This window comes from Schistocerca serialis, chromosome 6 (assembly GCF_023864345.2).
Source record: "Schistocerca serialis cubense isolate TAMUIC-IGC-003099 chromosome 6, iqSchSeri2.2, whole genome shotgun sequence".
Classification (NCBI taxonomy): Eukaryota; Metazoa; Arthropoda; class Insecta; order Orthoptera; family Acrididae; genus Schistocerca; species Schistocerca serialis.
Genome location: NC_064643.1, coordinates 492,568,801 through 492,587,492, shown reverse-complemented (window position 1 = coordinate 492,587,492; position 18,692 = coordinate 492,568,801). Strand labels below are relative to the sequence as shown.

The following is an 18,692-nucleotide window of genomic DNA, read 5'->3' as shown; positions in this document are numbered from 1 at the left end:
CCACAAATCTCTCGTGAACTGACTAAAACGAAGAAATTTTCTTTTCCTTTTTTTTTTTTTTTTTTACTGTTTCGAGCGAACTCGAACTGAAATAAAACTGTCGAAACGATTTACTCTGATCGTCTTGTACTAGAACGCGTCTCTGTTTTGCGTTCTCCCTCGTCTTGTTCTCAACATCACAATAAGCACAAACTCCTGCTACCATGACCCACCACCTGCGACGCTCCAGCGCCGAATGCAAGTCTCCAGCGGCACGCGGCGCTCTCGCGAGCTGAAGACGACGGCGGCGGCCGAATGCTGCCGAGATGTGCCGACGCGGGCCGAGCGGCCGGCGCCGCGGCCTCAGGCCACTTTCCCCGGCAGATCTGCGCGCTGCGCCACCGGTGCAGGACGTGTCGCCCACAGCCACTGTGCGTCGGCTGCCGCGTGTGACGTGCCGCGAAGTGACGCGACGGCCGCGCCGCGACTTGACAGCGCCGACCGTCGGGTCACAACCCAGGGGTCGCCACAGCCGCAGCTTAAAGCATTTGGTGCTTAGGGTGAGTACACCACAGCGACTTCTCAGTTCGCCCGCCTGACCACTTTGTTTACCTTAACGCTCTCTTAAGTGCAACGCACTTTCTCCCTCACTTAAGGGAGATACTCACGTTTCCCGCTGAGTTACAACAAATGTCAGTGTTTCTGATGCCAGGAAGAAGTAAAACTGCGAATCATTGTTCCAGTGTAGTAGAACTATTTTCTTATTTTGACATGTGGAAGCTGTTTTGCTCCTTAAGTGATGGGTTATTTAATAGGAAAGGCAGATCTAAGGACTGATTGTTTGTAAATCTGATAACTGTAATGTGCGAAAAAAATGACTGTTGATAGAAACTGTTATGGAACTACTTTCTTCCTGTGTTTTAATTATTACATTTTATCATTTACTCCCTTTCCGCAGTCTCGTTTTTGTTTTGCCTCCATCTGAAGGACAGTGATCAAACCCGAGTGAAAGTCGAGCTGCAAAAGACACCGGTATGAAAAATTTTGTTATGGTCCAGGAAGATTGAAGTGAATCAAGACTGAAACAATCCCTGCCTCCACCTGTAAGAAACTATAGAATATATTTCCGAATGTAACCAAATGAAAAGCAATGAGGCAAAAATTTTCATTACTACTATTACAATTTTTAGATGTAAACCCAATAACCAATTTTTCCCCGACGTCTTTCCACCTTCTTTCAACTCTACAGCTTTCTGTATTACTTCACCACAGCTTTGAGTCACAACATTGAATACTAGATCCGTACCGATACTTTATTTTTAACCTCTCTACTTTGCTTTTAGCATAGTGTCAAAAATGTTCAAATGTGTGAAATCTTATGGGACTTTTCCTAAGGATAAACACACACACCCAAGCCCGAGGGAGGACTCGAACCTCCGCCGGGACCAGCTGCGTAGTCTGTGACTGCAGCGCCTAAGACCGCTCGGCTAATCCCGCGCGGCTAGCTTAGTGTCCACTGATTTACCGCACCATTACCCGCACTTTCGTCTCATTAAACGCGGTCAATACACTGACATAATGGCCTTATTTCTCGTTTCCTTGAGTGCGTAATTCGTGACACGCGTTATCAATTGTTACGACAGACTGCATCTTATACTACGCCATCCTACAGCAGTATGTTCTGCCGCTCAGTGCTACAGCTGCTAGAGGAGATTCAACGACACTCTGCTTCAAAATTAATTATTGACATAGTTCTTTCAGTGACAAAAGAAAAACCGCAGTGTACCAGAAAGTATTTACTCTTGGTGTCAGCCGAATTGTATTGCGCTGTTTTCATTCCGTTGTCACCCTGTGTATGCGGATAGTGATGTAGCGAAGTCAGATCAGGATACGGTATGTACGAGTAGACTAAATGTTTCGCCTGATGTTCTGTTCTGCAATACCGTCTGCTGTCATTGATAACTGTGTCTGATATATTTCTCTCATTTAGTCCGCATTGTAGTAGTTAACCGTCTATGCATCGCCCTTAATCGTCCTCTCACATCGTGATTTCTCCAGAACTGCAAAGAAATTTTTAGTATGCATGCCAGTAAAAAACTCTAAGAAAGTGTTTCAGAATTAATGTGTCTGATACAAGAGTTCAAATATTGTGTTAAGGAATCGTAGTACGCATCTTCGATTGTATAGTTATTTAATATGCTGAGCTTAGGCAGTCAAAATGTTGCCTCTCTTCGCTAGCAGAGCAGTAACGATGTAAAGAGAGATTAAAATAATATGGGTTCTATGACGAGACCCAACTGAACGCGGACTGTGTGAAACGACGGCGACTGGTATAAGGATTTGAGTAGGTCGCTATTAATATTAGTTACTTACAATTCACAAACACCTTTCTGCATCTTGTTGCTCATCCAATTTCAGCGCCTCTAAAAAGTTCACCCACTCTCTCTGTCAATAGCGAGTAGTACAGGAAGCTGGCAGCGTTATTGCACACTGAGGGCAATCTTTTCGCGTAAGTAACTAAATGCCAGCTTGCCACCTGGCGGCGCAACAGTTGTGGTACAGTACAAGGAGAGTGACGGGAAGCGAATGTGTATCTGTTCCAGTTATGACACTTGATATCTTTGAGCTTGCGAAATCAGATGCTTCGAAAGGTGAACGACCTCATTTCGTTTCCATGCTTCCAGACGTACAGTCCTGCTACGTGCAGTCTTCACATGTAAACAGCTCTCGCTTGATTGAGAGCACATCTTGCATTGGCTTTAGAATGGTTGTTGTACACGAAACTAATGGGTCTCACGCTGTCAAAGAGCTGTCGAAGTGTCGTTGTGCTGTGGTACTGACGTCATTTCAATAGACTTCATCATTGTACCTGCCTGTGTACGTATGATTCATACTTTTGAGAAATTGTGTAGATAAATTACAAATGCGATTAAAGATAAATTGCGTTAAAAATAGAAAAAAGTGAGTAATGAAACTGATATCAAGTTGTTTTATCTACTTTTCTTACGGCTGATTGCGCTAATAACGAGAGGAAAAATCAGTGGTGATCAAAGTATGTGATGAAAGGTAATAAACGAGAACCACCACAAGTAATCGTTTACAAATAAAACGAAATCCTTCAAGTGAAAAACTTTCTTAACTTTCAGTACGCTTAAGATTGGAAAAACCAAACGATACTGCCTAATTTATCAACTTCTGCAATTTTAGCCATTCCAGCTGAATTGCAAATGTGCGCGTGTGGTATAGCCGTTACTCCCGGTATACCGAATGATTGGAAAAACGTGCTGCTCGAAGCCGTGACAACTACTGTTAACTTACGGCACTGTGCAGTTTAGCATACTGAAACGTCACAACGCAGATGAACGCCGACGAAATGGCTGTCAAGGGAAGAAAAGGAAGAAAATACAGTATGAAAATGTTATTTTTGTACGAACTGTTTTGTGTTTTTATTCGTTGAGGTATTCTGATCCGATTCTCGTACAGATATCTGTATATCTGTACATGGAAACTTGTTCTGCCGAAAAGCGACAGTTTTAATATAGTTGTATTTTAATGTTTATAATAGTATATATAAATTTTGTTGAAAATTACTGTCTTAAATTATTAGCCTCTCAAAGGCTCTGTCATAGTAAAATCGCTACATCGATACAAATTGTAAGGAAAAATGATGGAAATTATAGAATTTGTGATGTACGTCACGTTAGCGTATAGGAAGGATGCTGTCATGTGTCACGTCGGAGAGCTGTCATCAACATCAGCTGCGTCGCAGTTAGGAAACAGGAAGGCAGGGCTGGAGTTGTGCGTAATGCACGCCCACCACTGCGAGTCCGATCCCCCACCTCCCTCCCCCGACTGCCAGTGGGTGTCGGCCGAGACTGATCGCAGCGTCGGAGGCGGCTTGTGGCCGGGCGACACTGACCTAGGGCAAGCCGCCGGCGACCCGCGACAGCAGCAGCAGGGGGCGCGGCGCAGATCGGAGCGGCTGCGAGGAACCGCCACACCAGTGCAGAGGCGGCGGCACTACAGGCTGGTCGGAAATTAACACACATCAAACGTAATCAAGTGTGCACAGGAATCTCGTTTATATTGGCTACGTGAGTCCGCTTGTAATCCGGATTATCGAAAATCTGGATAATCTTGAAATATTTTATGAAACGCTAAAACTCTAATATGTAGCGTAAGGTGCCCTATTTTCGAAATCGAAGTATATCGTTGGTTAAAACTCAGCTGAGCCGGCCGCGGTGGTCTAGTGGTTCTAGGCGCGCAGTCCGGAACCGCAGGGCTGCTACGGTCGCAGGTTCGAATCCTGCCTCGGGCATGGATGTGTGTGATGTCCTTAGGTTAGTTAGGTTTAAGTAGTTCTAAGTTCTAGGGGACTGATGACCACAGAAGTTAAGTCCCATAGTGCTCAGAGCCATTTGAACCAGCTGAAAACTCAGCTGAAAGCTCCAGAAAACGACACACATACGAAAACATAATAGATTTTGGTTATACAGGCTGGTCCATTGATCGTGACCGGGCCAAATATCTCACGAAATAAGCGTCAAACGAAAAAACTGCGCCGGCCGAAGTGGCCGTGCGGTTAAAGGCGCTGCAGTCAGGAACCGCAAGACCGCTACGGTCGCAGGTTCGAATCCTGCCTCGGGCATGGATGTTTGTGATGTCCTTAGGTTAGTTAGGTTTAACTAGTTCTAAGTTCTAGGGGACTAATGACCTCAGCAGTTGAGTCCCATAGTGCTCAGAGCCATTTGAACCATTTTTTTGAAAAAACTGCAAAGAACGAAACTTGTCTAGCTTGAAGGGGGAAACCGGACGGCGCTATAGTTAGCCCGCTAGATGGCGCTGCCATAGGTCAAACGGATATCAACAACGTTTTTTTTTAAGTAGGAACCCCCATTTTTTATTACATATTCGTGTAGCAAAGAAATATGAATGTTTTAGTTGGATCACTTTTTTCGTTTTGTGATAGATGGCGCTGTAATAGTCACAAACATATGGCTCACAGTTTTAGACATACAGTTGGTAATAGGTAGGTTTTTTAAATTAAAGTACAGAACGTAGGTACGTTTGAACATTTTATTTCTGTTGTTCCAATGTGATACATGTACCTTTGTGAACTTAACATTTCTGAGAACGCATGCTGTTACAGCGTGATTACCTGTAAATAACACATTAATGCGATAAATGCTCAAAATGATGTCCGTCGACCTCAATGCATTTGGCAATACGTGTAACGACATTCCTCTCAACAGCGAGTAGTTCACCTTTCGTAATGTTCGCACATGCATTGACAATGCGCTGACGCATGTTGTCAGGCGTTGTCGGTGGATCACGATAGCAAATATCCTTCAACTTTCCACACAGAAAGAAATCCGGGGACGTCAGATCCGGTGAACGTGCTTCGACGTCCAATCCACCTGTCATGAAATATGCTATTCAATACCGCTTCAACGCGACCTATGAACCGGACATCCATCATGTTCGATGTACATCGCCATTCTGTCATGCAGTGAAACATCTTGTAGTAACATCGGCAGAACATTACGTAGGAAATCAGCATACATTCAACTATTTAGATTGCCATCGATAAAATGGGGGCGAATTATCCTTCCTCCCATAATGCCCCACCATGCATTAACCAGCTAAGGTTACTGATGTTCCACTTGTCGCAGCCATCGTGGATTTTCCGTTGCCCAATAGTGCATTTTATGCCGGTTTACGTTACCGCTGTTGGTGAATGACGCTTCATTGCTAAATAGAACGCGTGCAAAAAATCTGTCATCGTCCCGTAATTTCTCTTGTGCCCAGTGGCAGAACTGTCCACGACGTTCAAAGTCGTCGCCATGCAATTCCTGGTGCATAGAAATATGGTACGGGTGCAACCGATGTTGATGTAGCATTCTCAACACTGACGTTTTTGAGATTCCCGATTCTCGCTCACTTTGTCTGCTACTGATGTGCAGATTAGCCGTGACAGCAGCTAAAACACCTACTTTGGCATCATCATTTGTTGCAGGTCGGGGTTGACGTTTCACATGTGGCTGAACACTTCCTGTTTCCTTAAATAACGTAACTATCCGGCGAACGGTCCGGACACTTTGATGATGTCGTCCAGGATATCGAGCAGCATACATAGCACACGCCCGTTGGGCATTTTGATCACAATAGCCATACATCAACACGATATCGACCTTTTCAGCAATTGGTAATCGGTCCATTTTAACACGGGCAATGTATCACGAAGCAAATAACGTCTGCACTGGTGAAATGTTGCGTGATACCACGTACTTATACGTTTGTGACTATTACGGCGCCCTCTATCACAAAGCGAAAAAAGTAGTCCAACTAAAACATTCATATTTCTTTACGCACTACATAATATATATTAAAAAATGGGGGTTCCTATTTAAAAAAAACAACGCAGCGCCATCTAGCGGACCAACCATAGCGCCATCTGGTTTCCTCCTTCAAGCTAGACGAGTTTCGTTCTTTGTAGTTTTTTCGTTTGATGCTTATTTCATGTGATATTTGTCCCGTCACTATCAATGGACCACCCTGTATATGACCTTTTACAGCGAAAATCAACAGATTACGATTAATAATTCATGTCAAAGAAACTTGTGAATTTTGGAGAGCGTACTAAAATAGTGCGCAGTTTCAGATAGTACGGTTCTTAATTTCGGATAGGATTATATCACAAGGAAAATTCAAGATTTCATTTGTATAGGAATTTTGTTTTATTAGAAAAAATAATGAATACATTGAGGCTATCATTTGCAGTTTTTATATTTTTACGTCTTCCAGTCATGTTTCTTGGCCCCAGCACACAGTTCACGTACCCACCGGAAACGTCTTACACACATAATAGACACATTCCTCATCTGCACTGTCTTCATTATCCGTCGCGACAAGGGAAACAGAACTTTGGAATCCTCAGTAGAAGATAACACTCACGTCCTATTCATTGTCGCCTACTCATTGTAGCCATCTTTGTATTCTTCTGTCTGGCCTTTTGGGTGCTTGATGTTTTCCTCTTTTTGATGAAATGGTTCAAATGGCTCTGAGCACTGTGGGACTTAACATCTGAGGTCATCAGTCCCCTAGAACTTAGAACTACTTAAACCTAACTAACCTAAGGACATCACACACATCCATGCCCGAGGCAGGATTCGAACCTGCGACCGTAGCGGTCGCGCGGTTCCAGACTGAAGCGCCTACAACCGCTCGGCCACACCGGCCGGCCTTTTTGAAGAATCTCCTAGTTCTTCATAAACTGCCCCCTTGCATTTTAGCTTGTCTTGAGCAGAAGGATCTTTCTAAAGCACGTTTCTTGCTACCCTACAGCCCAGTTTCTCTTCCAAGTTTCCTGCCATTGGCTTTCTCGTATTTGCCTCTCTCTTTTTTTTCCCCAGCCATCTCCTGAAACAAAATAAAAGGGGATTTTTTACAGAGGCCCATTAGTCAGTTAGTCGAAATTAGGCACCTTAGCAGTATCCGAAATTAGACACCTTTACCACCTGAGAAACGTGGATGAATTACCGAAGCATGTAATGAATTATTGCTTTTAAAAACTACTCACAATTTTCATTAAATATAATATATCACTAACAAATATGGCTAAATCAAACAATGGAAACTCAGGGTAGGAATATCAACAAAATATGAAAAGACACATTTTTACTTTCGGTAAAGAAGACACTTTAAGTTGTAGACAGGCAAAATTAAAAGACACTTGCATAAAGCTTTTGGCCACAACCTTCATTAGCAAAAGAAACACGCAACATTCATACACAGAGAAAGCTTACCTCATGCACACAAGATCGCCACCTCCAACATCTTGTGTCTCACCTGCCTTGGGATGACTGGGTGTTTGTGTTGTCCCCATCATTTCATCCTCATTCATGAAAGTGGCGAGATTGGACTGAGCAAAGGTTGGGAATTTGTACGGGCGCTGATAACCGCGCAGTTGAGCGCCCCACAAACCAAACATCATCATCATTATCCAACATCTTGTCCCGGAATGCAACTATCAAGTGGGATGCAAGCAGCAATCTGAAGGGAACGGATAATAGTGTACCGGGGAGGGGGGGCGGAACACTGTCTGGTGGAGTGTGCAGGAACTAGAATGCCAGAAAGGTGCAGCGTCATGAGGTTGTGATTCAGGGAGGTGGGAGGGAGGAGCGAAAAGGAGAGAAGCGGGGAAATGACGATAGTTACCTTGCCGTGCAGTGCACAACAGCTGCCGGATAAATGTGAAACCGCGGCAGCGGCATGACGTGAACACGGTGCCGTTTGGACGGCTGCTGGACAAGTGTGAAATGGGCGTTACAGTAACCATCGTAGAGCTGAGCTTGGATGGCGTGATCGAGATTTAATCCACACTCCTCTCCCAGTACAAGCTGCTGGTACTCAATACATATCCATCCTTGTGAATGTCTAGACAACTCGATTTGCAATATTCTGAAGGGAAAGAGCATGGAACATCCAGTAGTACTACAGCTAGAAAAGAATTGGCCACTGCCATTACGACAGGTTCCTCTCTGATATCGGAGTCATAAAATTGCATCTTTAGGCACCTGTATTGGACGCTCGGAATAGTCCAGAAGTAACAAGCTAAAATTTTATGAAGAAATCAGAAAAGATGAAGACATCCAATGATTTGCAACAACACGCGGCGTGTACCAGGATCACCACCAGTTTCTGTAACTAGTAGTTACCTTAATACCACTGCGATCACAAGTGCTATCATTTATGACGAGTGTAGCAACATGTCTAATGATTCCGAAATCGGTACAGTTTGAGCACAGGAATAAATAACGTATTTGAGCGGAAAATATATTTCGCATAATACATATATTGGAAGCTGTCAACCCCAGAGCTTTCTCCTAAATTGCTTGAATCAACAAAATTCGAATATATTATTCTACTTGGATTTTACCATAATATTTCAGGCTAGTAAGTCCTAAAATGAATCTGTCAATAGTTTGAACAACGTTGACGTATCTCAACCACCAATACTGCCTACATGTTGCACTCGGCATCCCTCGTCCTCGAAGGGTGAGCAGTGCCCGCTCATACGACTATTTTTGGAAATTTGTGGTAAGGACTATGGGACTAAACTGCTTAGGTCATCGGTCCCTAGGCTTACGCACTACTTAATCTAACTTAAACTAACTTACGCTAAGGACAACAACATGCCCCAGGGAGGACTCGAACCTCCGACGGGGGGAGCCGCGAGAACCGTGATAAGACGCCCTAGACCGCACGGCTACCCCGCGCGGCCATACGACTACTGTAGACCCGTTCAGCCATCCCTTGTCAACCAATGAGTTGAACCGATAGCCTCGTAACAGTTTAGTATGGTCGAAAGTAATAAGTTTCTTGAATTCGCCTTGAAATTTTCTCTCTCGGAAATTGAGTGGTAAGTCTTTGCATGAAGCGCAATGTCTTTTCTGAGGCCGTTTGCGGACGATATTGCTGAGCATTTGTGTCAGGCTCCCGTACTGACTGGATATTCCCGTCACGACTCATTCAATTGTACTTTTTACACATCCAGTCAAAGAAGTGGAGTACCCTGAAAGGGAAGGAGGAAACGAGAACTCCCGAATCGAGATGTTACATGATGTTGTTTCAGTGATTACAAGATCGAGTCAAATTTACAAAGAACTTGGCCGTAGATCCCAATAATCAGTATGATGTTGCACATTCTCAGGCTTCCATGCTTAGACTGACTAGATAGAGAAGGGTGTCATGAAGCCATCGTATCCTCTCCTGAGACAAACTCGCCCACTGGTCTTCGATAACCACGGTTCTGGCGTTGGGATGAAATTGACTTCTGAGGTAGTTCCACACATGTTCTATCAGGGACAAACCTGGGAAACTTGCTGGTCACGTGCGTCCCTCAACATCATGCAGGCAGTTCAAATACGCACCTGCATTTTCCTGTTGAAAAAGCGCGTAATGATGCTGTCACTTGAGAGATGACACTTGAGGACGCCGATGTCCGTGACGTACAGTTGTGACGTCATAGTTCCCTCAGTCACCGCCAGTCGTTTCGTGATGGCATACCCGATGCTTGGCCACACCGTGACGCCTTTCGTAATACCGCTGAGCTGCTCCAAAACGTTGGAAGAATAGACCTCTCCCAAGGTCGCCAACGACGGTCACCTGTGGTACTGCTGAAACCGCTCAGTGCGACGACTTTCATCATCAGTCCATACCGCGCCGACACAGCACCACTACAAACACAGACGTTTGTGTTGTGGTGTTAACGGCAACCTAGGCACGGGACGGTAATTCCTTAATTTGGCTGTTGCTACCCTCCGACCAGTGGTGGGGGATGCCGCCGAATGTTGCACATAATTCATTACTTGTTCTTCGATGGCAGGCCCAAATGCGAAGGGGTTTATGATGTGCTTGGTTGGTAGAACAGTGAAAACAGTAATTCCTTAATTTGGCTGTTGCTACCCTCCGACCAGTGGTGGGGAATGCCGCCGAATGTTGCACATAATTCATTACTTGTTCTTCGATGGCAGGCGCAAATGCGAAGCGGTTTATGATGTGCTTGGTCGGTAGAACAGTGAAAACAGTAATTCCTTAATTTGGCTCTTGCTACCCTCCGACCAGTGGTGGGGGATGCCGCCGAATGTTGCACATAATTCATTACTTGTTCTTCGATGGCAGGCCCAAATGTGAAGGGGTTTATGATGTGCTTGGTCGGTAGAACAGTGAAAACAGTAATTCCTTAATTTGGCTGCTGCTACCCTCTGACCAAAGATGGGGGATGCCGCGAATTTTTCAGATGATTTATTACTTGTTCTTCGATAGCAGGCGCAAATGCGAAGGGGTTTATGATGTGCTTGGTTTGTAGAACAGTGAGCCTACCTTGTTGTTGGGCGTCGACTACTGGGAGTTTGATGAGTATGTCTGTGCTCACGTTACCATGCAGTCCAACATCTCGACACTGTCAGATCCGAACGCCCCATAAATCTGGGTATTGCGCGATTCGACCAATCGACCGAACGGAGACCAACAATGAGGCCGCTTTCCGACTCCGACAGTTGCTGATAACGCATCTCCATATCCTTCACAGTGCTTACTCAAAATCTGACTCTTTCTTACCCCCTTATGTCCCCTACCTGGTCTGGTAACAACAGCAACATCTAGCAACACTATTGCACACTGGTGACCGTCCTACCTGTCACAGAGAACTGCAACTCTGTTGATTTACATAACCGCCCGTAGTTTTTAAGTATACGAAGCTAGATTGACATCCGACAATGTCTTGTGGTTGCATTACTTTTTTGTGACATCTTCTAGTAATCCATTTTCGTAATGGTCACTCGCTGATTAACAATAACTGTTGAATGCTTGGCTCGTAATTTGAAGCTCTGAATGTAGTATGCTGTACTCATTCACCCAGGCAACATGTGCCGAAAATCCATAATCCAGCAGAGCCTTCAGAGATGTGGAACGAGTTACATAATAGCACCCATTGCCGACCGCTTGGCCAAGATATACTGACAGAGAAAGCTGCTACTAGTGGCAGTCTATTCACACTGATAATTATGCAAATTTCTTATGCTTTATATTATGTATACAGAACGAGTTGCGCAACGCAACACCCTTGTTATTTCGTCTATGTTTCTAGTGGTTCGGCAAATGACAATACGCAGAGTTCGTGTAATTTTACTATCCACAGTCAGCCACACACAAAACGCGACTGAATTTATATTCCGTAACTGCCAATGCCATCTGTGAACGGATGCAAGAAATGACTAACGTGATATTTCGACTATCTTCCGTTTTAAATTTAACAGTGCTGGAGGACATTGCTCTTAATAACCGAAACTTTAGTATTATATTTTGAACGTCGGTCGTGAAAGAAGCAATAAAGCAACGCTCGCTGTTTTGTTTTAAATAGCAACGCACGCTGTTTTGTTTTAAATAGCGTAAAAGTGCCACAGACACTTTCAAAATGATACAATATGTTCACGGTAGTGAATTAGTGAGTGGTGAAAACGTTTTTAACTGGTAGGCAAGGTTTTGTGATGGTAGAGAGACCATCGAAGATGATGTACCTCCAGGAACATTATTGATAGTTCGAGTCGAAGAAAATGTTCAGAAAGTGGCTGAAATTCTGGAAGTGGTCGTTGCGCATCTACCGAGCTAACTGGAATTTCTAAAACAACTGATCACCGCATTTAATTTGGGCAAAAAAATGTCACTTTGTGCACCACTCACTCACTGACGAACAAGAAGATGGCAGTGTGGAACACATTTTATGTTAATGTATATTATTAGTTTCTAACATTTACATGAGTTAGATAGTTCTTCTTTGATATTTGTTTTATGGCAGGACGTGATATATAAACGCATTCACACATGAATGTTGTTCATCCTCCATAGGTTCTTGTGCGAATTTTTCGTATATTCTTCATATGTTATAGGTGGTTTCCCATATTTGATCTTTCGACACGTCTTAGTCATTACGTTTTGTAACTAAGCATTTTATAACTTTGACATGACACATAGATGTATTTATATTGTCATTTTGATAGCTTTACTTATACTGACACTTAGATTTTGTTGAGGCTGTCCTGTTGCAAGGGCTACTTTCACGTTTATGCGTATACGTCGTTAACCAGAGCGTTATTTTGCGATCTGTATATTCTGTGCATTGTACGTTAGGGGGTCTTCTGCATTCGGTCTTTTAACATTTTTTCGAAGTTGGTTTTATGGATATGACATAAGTATGCCCCTCTACGTTTTGCATCTCAACATTTTATACTTTGACATGACACATAGATGTATTTAACGTGTCATTTTGACAGCTTACCTATATGAGACATATTTTTATGAGACTGTCTTTTTACAAGGACCTGTTTCACACGGGTGCGTGGATGTTGTTCATAGTGAACATTGTCTTGGCTTCTATATACTCTGTGTTTGATATAAGATCGGTGGTTTTCTACATTTGGTCTCTTGACACGTGCTTTGACATTCACTTCATGAATGTGGCATAAATATGCCTACATTCGGCTTTCAGCTTAGCATTTCGTAGCTTTGACGAGACGTATAGATATATTTATGCTGTCATTTTGATAGCTTTAGTTATATTGACGCTAAGACATTCTTGGTGCTGTCCTTGAGCAAGGTCCGGCATGGATATTTGTGATGTCCTTAGGTTAGTTAGGTTTAAGTAGTTCTAAGTTCCAGGAGACTGATGACCTCAGCAGTGAAGTCCCATAGTGCTCAGAGCCATGTGAACCATTTTTTGAGCAAGATCAAATTGGAGATAGGTGCATATTTCTTCGGTTCACTTTTCTCTGATGTTGTGGTTCCTATCATACGTTTATCATTCTCTACAGTTATTTTTGTAAATTAGTAGGTTACTTCAGGATTGTACAGTTTAATGTATGATTCAACTGATCAATGTTAACACTGGAATATTTAAGTAATTATTTTATTAATAAATAGTACATTTGTACAACGTATAGAGTAGAAATTCGTTATGATATGCTATATACAATTCTATTAAGTAGGTGAGAATGGATGCATCCGTTGGTTTTATCAGATTATTACTGAAATTTCAGTTGTATAGTATTGTCCTTTATTCTTATTCCATTTTTAATCTGTCTTTGTATTTGCTAGAGTAGAAGTTCGTTATGATATGTTACATTCAATCCTATGTTAGGTACGTCAGAGTGCATCTGTTGTTTTTATAAAATTAGTACTGTAAATTCACTTGTATAGTACTGACCTTGACTCCTGTTCTGTTTTTAATCTCTCTTTATTACAGTCGGTCACTAGTGACTCGGGGCCGGCCGCTGTGGCAGAGCGGTTCTAGGTGCTTCAGTCTGGAACCGCGCGACCGTTACGGTCGCAGGTTCAAATCCTGCCTCGGGCATGGACGTGTGTGATGTCCTTAGGTTAGTTAGGTTTTAGTAATTCTAAGTTCTAGGGAACTGATGACCTCAGATGTTAAGTCGCATAGTGCTCAGAGCCATTTGAACCATATTTTGAAAATCCCTCTAAAGCTGTCCAAGCTGACTGTTGGTAATGTGACTGTGAAGTCGAAACGCTAAAGAGGAATCACAGTTAAAACAAACCCGGCAGATCTCATGTACTGAAGGGCAGGGACCGCCGAGCACTACAGAGGGTGGCTGTAAAAGTCACGTGGAATCAGCTGAGGGAATCACTTGTGCGATACAGAGTTCAACCAGCAGTCCAGGTAACCCAGCGTGGGTGGGGATTTAGAAAGAATGTTTAGTAGTCAAACACCTCCTGCTATTTCTCCAGTCAGTGCTCGGCGACGCTTGAAGTGGTGTAAATAGCGACGCCACAGGAAATTGGACGACTTAAAACTAATGATCTGGAGTGCTGAGTTTGGCGAATGCCTGTAGACCTTTACCTCCATTATGTATAGTGTCAACAGTGAAGTACGGAAGATGTGGTGCTACGATATGGGGCAAGTGTGCGGTCCCATTATTGCGCTTACAAAAACGATAACTGCGGAAGGTTTAAGAAGTGTGCACTGGAAAGAGCTTGGGGATAGTGCAGTCTGTTATAACGTAGCATTTTCGAGACAATGGTTTGTGGACAGTAACATTCTTGAAATGGACTGGCCTGCCCAGAGACCGACCTGAACGCAATGGTACACCTATTGGATGGGTCAGAACTTCGACTTAGCTCCATACCGGAGCATCCAACAGCGGCTCTTGAGGATGAATCTACTAACATTCCTCCAGAATTATTCTGAAATTGGAAGTGTTCCCAGGAGAGTTGAAATCGTCACAAAGGCGGAGGGTGAACACACCCAAAATTTATGTTCACTAACGGATGTCCGGATAGAGTATAAAGATCCATCGTGAATTACAAAACCGCAGCTGTTTATATCGCGCGTCTCTTCTAAGAGCCATCAGGCGCATTTTGGTTCAAATGGCTCTGAACACTATGGGACTTAACTTCTGAGGTCATCAAGCCCCTAGAACTTAGAACTACTTAAACCTAACTAACCTAAGGACATCACACACATCCATGCCGGAGGCAGGATTCGAACCTGCGAACGTAGTGGTCGCGCGATTCCACACTTTAGCGCCTAGAACCACTCGGTTAACACATATCGATAAAACGAATATATCGCACTACACTAATATGGGACCTCTCTATCGAATGGTCACGTAACATTGCGCTTTAAAAATCATTTTGCTTGTAACTGCAAGCAAATGAACACTTTCCTTCGACACTGGGCGTCGCATGTAAGATGTAATGAGAACTGTTCGTCAGCTACACAATGCAAAACGAAGTTGCAAATATCTGCCGAAACAGCAGAGAAGGTGCTCCTGACGACTCTTAGGAGAGACACCATGTATATTAAAGTAAAGGCAACAGAATAATTCAGCACATCATACATCGAAAAAATCACACATAAATACCACAATACACGAAAAACCGGACTCATACCGTAATACACGAAAAAAGCACTCATTTCTCGGAAAACGTCGTACAACGCTGTAACTGAAAGCAGTAACAGTTATTTTATAAATAAACCCGTTTGCCACTTTCTCTCGTCGATTCCAAAAATGGCATTCGCTACTGCGAAATAAGGACGCGGCTAGAGACGCGGTCGCTAAATTACCCCGAGTCAGAAATATAAATTTGGCGCCTTCCTTTACGTAGTCCACCTCTGTTGTGGGGAAGCAACGTGCAGGTAATGAGTTTCCGGTACCCTTGGGTAATTACCTGTAGTTTGTAAGTGGAGGGCGCTTAGCCGTGTTCCGTAAGCAGTTCCGGGAATCCGCGGTCCGAAAAAGCTACAGCAACATTCCCTCCCCTCCTCTCCCCCCTCCCATCACCTCTCCTAAGTACGCGGTGTCCCAACGGAAAAACTGCAGTCCTACATTACCTTGTAATTTATTCGGGCCTTAATGGTCTTACAGCTGTGTAAAAAAGTCATTTATTCTCGAAATAAACGGGCGAGTGCGAGAGTGTTTTTCACCTCTAAGTTAGTGTAGTGACACGCACTGCGGGACAGGATTAGCTAACGCAGGCGCTCGCCCGCGGGTCTGGTTTCCTTTTATTGCCGGCCTACTGCACCGTAATACTAGCCGATGAGCGAGTGGGCACAGCTCAACGCAACTTTCTCCCGACAGCGCGGCGCGCGCACGACGTCTTCCTCACTATCCGCCGAGAAATTACATCCCAGCCAACGACGGCGGCCGAGCAGCTGTTTCCCCCTAAAGCCTCGCCTAACGCCGCTGTAATGTTGTATTCCCTCGCCGGCGCAGAACAATAAAACTTGTCAAAGGACGGGCGGGCTTTTCAGCTCGTCGCGTACAACTGCACGCTGAACGCCTCTCCGCTTAAATGCGGTGAAACCGCGTTTCTGTACTAACGGCCGAGGCAGCTCTTCTTCTAAGAGCCGTACCGTGCTGTAACTTAGTACCCCATCCTCATATTTTCAATGGACGGTGATTCACAACTGCCATAAGGAACGAGCTCTTCTATTACGTCGTCGTGGAAATGGTTTCTGCTTTGCACAAGTATTCGCATATTCGAGCTGGACACATGCGTTGTGGATGTGGTAGGAGGGCCCTATAAGGCGAGGGAGGTAAGTGCAGTTTATTGCGTCTTGTGAAAACGAAGTGCGCAATTTTGCGTCTGCCAGTCTCTTTGGCTGCATTTATTATGACACGTAATGGGGTTTCCACTTCACCTATACATCCAGGTCCACTGAATATTTGCCATATGGACCATATTTAGAGACTTCTTAATAGAGCAGTTCACTTATACCGACGAACCAAACCATTACGACAGCTGCCTACCTCACGATGAATGCGTTCCGTTGGCACTGCGGGCACGCGACTTGGTAAGGGAAGTATAAAAGCGGAACAGAGTTGAACGGGGGATCATTCTATCGACTATATGTCCCCCGCAAAACGGGGAGGACCAATGACGTAAGACGCTCTCACAAAGGCAGACGCCTGAGAACGAACAACTCAGAAACGACGATGTTAGTCGGAATTTCGTGTGCTACTATCGTCAGCATCTGTGGTAAGTGGTTGAAGGACTGTGAAACCACGAGTACCTAACAAGCTGCTGCATATCTAGGCCTCGTCACAGCTTGGCTGCTCTGTATAGTAGGACAAGTGGTGATAAGTGGCTGACCTGTCGACAGAGTACGGCAGATTAATTTAATTTTAAGTTTGTGATCGGATGCCTTGTCTGTCACCACAGTCATCATGTAAACGAAATGATCGAAATACTGTGCTCCTTATCTCTGTGAATCGAGTAAACATTTTCTGCGTATCATCGTTTTTTAACTGTTTAAGTCCTTTTTGAAGCAGGGACGTGACCATTCGTCCAAACGAGAGTGGGAAACAGTCTAAAACCCTACTCTGGCTGACCAGAACACCAGATCGTGGGTCAGTAGCACTCGCTCTGGTCGACCTGTAGCTGGTTATCCTCCCCATCTCGTTAGCTAATGAACTGTGTGCAAAGCTACATGAGCTGGTGACAGTGAGCTTACATTCCAGTGGTATAATGGTAACAGAGCATGTTGCCTGTAATTGAAAAAATCTCATGACGATTTCTCAACTGACAAAAGATTCCGGAATAGTCCCCCATTCGGATCTCTTGGAGAGGACTGCCAAGCTGGAAGTGACCATGAGAAATAGATGGACTAACCAGCGAAAGGATGAAGTTCTACGAGTCGAGGCGTGGAATGTGAGAAGCTTGAGCGTGCTAGGGAAGCTAGAAAATCTCAAAAAGGGAAATGTAAAGGATCAATCTAGATTTGGTAACAGACAGTAAAGTGAAATGGAAAGAAGACAAGGATGGTAGTATCAACAGCAGAAAAAATGGTATAACGGGAGTAGGATTCGTTATGAATAGGAAGGTAGGACAGGTAATGTGTTACTGTTAAAGGTTCACTGATAGGGTTGTTCTTATCAGAATCGACAGCAAACCAACACTGACAACGATAGTTCAGGTATGCATGCCGACGTCGCAAGCTGAAGACATGGAGAAAGTATGCGAGGATACTGAAAGAGTAATACAGTACGTAAACGGAGATGAAAATCTAATAGTCATGGGGAACTGGATTGCAGTTGTAGTGGAAAGAGTAGAAGAAAAGGTTACAGGAGAATATGGGCTCGGGATAAGGAATGAGAGAGGAGAAAGACTAATTGCGTTCTGCAATAAATTTCAACTAGCAATAGCGAATACTCTGTTGGAGAATCACAGAAGGGGAAGGTATACTTGGAAAAGGCCGGGTGATATTGGGAGATTTCAGTTAGGTTACATCTTGGTCAGGCAGATATTCCGAAATCAAATACTGGATTGTAAGGCGTATCCAGGTGCAGATATAGACTCAGGTCACAATGTAGTGGTGATGAAGAGTAGGTGGACGTTTGAAAGACTAGTCAGGAAGAATCAATACCTAAAGAAATGGAATACGGAAGAACTAAGAAATGACGAGATACGCTTGAAGTTCTCTAAGGCTACCGATACAGCAATAAGGAGTAGCTGAGTAGGTAATGCAGTTGAAGAGGAATCGACATTTCTAAAAAGGGTGGAATTTAAGGCAGCTTTGAAGGACTTAAGATCAAATAAGGCAGAAGGGATAAATTCCACCAGAATTTCTAAAATCATTGGAGGAACTGGGAATAAAACGATTACACACTTTGATGGGTAGAATGTATGAGTCTGGC

The 18,692-nt window shown here is 43.9% G+C and overlaps 1 protein-coding gene across 1 annotated transcript in view; it reads left to right on the top strand.

Moving 5' to 3' along the window:
• The first annotated feature begins 388 nt into the window (after positions 1–388).
• LOC126484950 (uncharacterized protein KIAA1522-like) overlaps positions 389–18,692 on the top strand; it is a 488,837-nt gene continuing 470,533 nt past the window's right edge. The window contains exon 1 of the mRNA XM_050108551.1: positions 389–539. The gene's annotated coding sequence lies outside the window, so the exon portion shown is untranslated. The remainder of the gene's footprint in view (positions 540–18,692) is intronic.